Source organism: Propithecus coquereli, unplaced genomic scaffold (assembly GCF_000956105.1).
Source record: "Propithecus coquereli isolate 6110/MARCELLA unplaced genomic scaffold, Pcoq_1.0 Scaffold101, whole genome shotgun sequence".
NCBI lineage: Eukaryota > Metazoa > Chordata > Mammalia > Primates > Indriidae > Propithecus > Propithecus coquereli.
In genome coordinates, this window is record NW_012133970.1 from 6,089,880 (window position 1) to 6,093,619 (window position 3,740).

At 42.1% G+C, this 3,740-nt stretch overlaps 1 pseudogene; it reads left to right on the forward strand.

Annotated features, from left to right (window-relative positions):
* The first annotated feature begins 3,214 nt into the window (after nucleotides 1–3,214).
* On the forward strand, nucleotides 3,215–3,457 carry LOC105809609 (annotated as a pseudogene).
* The last annotated feature ends 283 nt before the right edge of the window (nucleotides 3,458–3,740 follow it).

The window sequence follows — 3,740 nt, forward strand, 5'->3', positions numbered from 1 at the left end:
GGGAGATTTTAAACTAACAATGCACAAATTATTTTTGACAAATAGCATCCAATTCTGGGCATGATAAATAACATGCAAATGGGCCATTTGACCAAAAAAATATGTCTTTGGTAACAATAATTTGTCCCAGTTTTGAGGATGAGTGAATAACCTTTTGAGACATCTAAAAATCAGGCTTGTAGGCAGGTTCAGAAAAATCTAGGAGCCTGAGAAATATCCTCTATATTTTTCACTATCCACAAGTGTTCCTATAGGGACTTTTCTGATTGTGCCAAGCATTAATTGCACACTAAAAGTTGGAGTTTCTTTTTAAAATGAAGTGAGTCCCGTATGCTTTCTGCTTGTTTTCATAAATGCACACTATTCATTTCTGTGAGGTGTCTCTTAATTTTCATAATCAGTCTAAAGAGCCAGAGACCTCCTTACCTGACCCTGATCTGCCTCTCCCATTCCCTCCAGCCTCCATTGATGCAGGTCATTTTTCAGCCCCCATCCTGTATTACCTTCTTGTGTCTGTCCAAACAATTTTGCCACTTTTTCATCTTCATGTCTTTGCTTAAATTGTGCCCTCTATACTTGACATTCCCTTACCTTTGCTTCTTCTCACCTTTGTTAGTTCTGCCCATCCCCACAATCACAGCTCAGATCCTATCTCCTCCCAAATTTTTCACAATTACCCCATCTAGACTAAGTTTTCTAACTTTTTACCTCCCATAGAACATTCTTTGGCTCTTATCATAGCAGCTACCACATTCTATCTCAGGAGAATTACTCATCAGTGGATTTGGCTCCCTGACTAATTTGTAGGGCCCTTCCTCCCATGCTAGGACAGATTCTATCTCCACCCACCCTTTCCTCTCGGCATAGCCTAACATAGGATCTGCACCATAGCAGTCCCTCGTAAATGTTTGTATATTCATTCACTCATTTGTTTTTTTCAAAAAATATGTATTGAGTACGTATTATGTACCATGCACTGTGCTAGTTACTGGGGATACAGCAGTAACTAGCACAGCAGTCAAATATCCATACCTTCATGGTATCTACATTCTATTATGGGATAGAGATAATAAACAAAAAAATATATCATATGTAAAGTAGCAATAAGTGCTATAAAAAGTAAGGCAAGGTAAGAGGGATAGAATGTCAGGAGTAAGATCTAGTTAGGAGAATCAGGAGAAGCTTCTCAGAAAAGATGATACTTGAGTAGAAATCTAATAACATAAGAAAGGGAATCAGACATGAGGGTATCTGGAGACAGAGTATTTCAAGCTGTGGGGACAGCAAGTCCAAAGGTCCTGAGGTATTAGCATGCAAGGAGGCCAGTATAGCTGAAGCAGAGTGAGTGAGAAAGCGGGTGTCAAGAGACCAGGTCAGAGAAGTAGTGGAAAGCCAAATAACTTACAGCCTGTTGAACTGAACTGAGTTAAAAATAAATCAAGAAAAGTGAAGATGGAAGACTGATAGAATAGAAGCAGGGCTTGTTGAAAGAATCCTGGGGCCATGGCCAATTTAGTCTCTAGGGCTCACCTCAGGCACAGGGCCTTCACCTTCTAGGCTTAGCTCCTCCATTTTTGCTCACTGAGCTTCAGGTATCCACCCTATTTCCCAGGTGCCTCTGTCCCAGGTCGAGCCATGGGCTTTGACCACACTGGACATGCCCACAGTTCAACCCTCTGAAAGCTGTTTGAGGTAGGACACTCGCAGTGCTCTATTTTATCTTTTTTTTCCTTTTCTTTTCCTTTTGTTTTTTTTTTCTTTTTTTGCTCTGCTTTGTCCATGTTGATTGTACTTTTTTCTTTTTTCTTTCTTTTTTTCTCACAGCCCTCTGTTTTCTAAACTGAATCAGAGACTCAGATAAGATTTCTGAAATTGACAGGTTATTTGGCTTTCTCTTTGTTAAATCAGTTAAACTCTGGGTTATCTTCTTGGTCTGTGTAAAGAGCAGCACTCTCCCTTCAAATGAGTTTCAAAACCTGAATAAAAGTGCCTGATAACACTCTTCTTGGGCAAGGTCAGAAGTGGACTATAACTCCATTTTGTGGTGGGTGTTCAGTGGAGAAGTACAGAAAAGAGATGGAATTGAGTCTTGCATAGTCCTGGTGTGTTGCACCAGAGGAAGTAGTGAGGAGGAGAAGGACGAAAGACTCAGACCACAAGTGGCAATGTGGCTATTTCTGTTACCAGCATTTAGTACCAGAGCTTGTTCAGTCACAGGAAATTGAACAGCAGATCTGTAAGATGGGTGGAACCCCATTAGACATTAGATCCCTCTGTCGTAGACAGAGTTCTAGGATCTCTCGTGGGCAGAAAGAAAGAGCTTAAGCTCTACATCCTTCCTAGCTCCTTGGAATTGGCGATTGGGACTAAGTCATGGGTGCTTGGCCCTCTGGCTAGCTGAAACCTAGATGGGAGGTGGGGGGCTAGGTAGATGAGATATTCATGAAAGACAGACCTGGCCTCAGGATTCACCCTGGTGTAGGGTACAGCTCAATGCAAGTGAAGAGGATAAAGCAAAGCTTGCAAACTTGTAATAATTATCCTAAGGGCCTGAAGTCATGCATGTTTGGCCAGCATGGTGTTTTAAAAAATATATTAACATGATGAATTTTACATGGGGTATGAACTCTTGAGTCCTTGTTGTCTTATACCTGCTGCCCAGGAGCCAGCATGTTCAAGGGTTAAGAATACTGGGGCTCTTGTGTTAGATAGCCTGTATCTGCCACTTTCTAGCTGCCCTTCAGTTTCCTCATATGGTAAAGATGATAGGGCTAGCTCATAGGGAGTTTGTGGGGAATTAAAGAGTTAATGTAATAAACTTTCCATAGGTGCTATTTTATTTGCCTGACCTCTGAAAGCATTTGAGTTTTCAACCTTTGGTACAAAGGGAAGACCTATGGAGTTGGTGACAAAAACACGTCACAGAAGAAATATTGTTTGATGTGGGCCTTAATAAAAGGAAAGTGGGGAGGGGCAGAGAGACTGACAAAAGCAAAATCATGGATGCATAAACCCGCTGGCTATGTTTCCTGGGCAGAAAGTAGTTTCGAAGATTACAGCAGAAGTGCTTTCTGGGGGAATGGCAGGAGAGGGTCTGAAAAGGAGGTCAAGGATGGATCGTGGGAACAGTGTGAAGAAGAGGTGAGAATGACCAACCAAAGCCCGTGCACCACTGCATCCCTGCATCCAGTACCTACCCACCGCCACCGCCACCATGCCCAAGAGAAAGGCTGAAGGGGATGCTAAAGGAGATAAAGCCAAGGCAAAAGATGAGCCACAGAGAAGATATGCAAGGTTGTCTGCTAAACCTGCTGCTCCAAAGCCAAATCCCAAGCCTAAAAAGGCCCCTGCAAAGAAGGGAGAGAAGGTACCCAAAGGGGAAAAGGGAAAAGCTGATGCTGGCAAGCAGGGGAATAGCCCTGCAAAAAATGGAGATGTCAAAATAGACCAGGAATAGAAAGCTGAAGATGCTAGAGATGTCAAGTGAAGTGCATATAGTTTTAACAACTGTGTGCTTCTAGTGACTGTACATTTTGAAATACTACTTTTATCAAGTTTTATAAAAATGCAGAATTTTGCTTTACTTTTTTTTTTAAGCTATGTCGTTAGCACACAGAACACTTCATTGTTTTTTGGGGAAGGGGCATATGTCACTAACAGAATGTCTCCAAATCTAGATTGATGTGGGGAAAACACCTTCCCCTTCTAGTTTTGGGAGACTGCCTCTTGGCTCTCAGGAG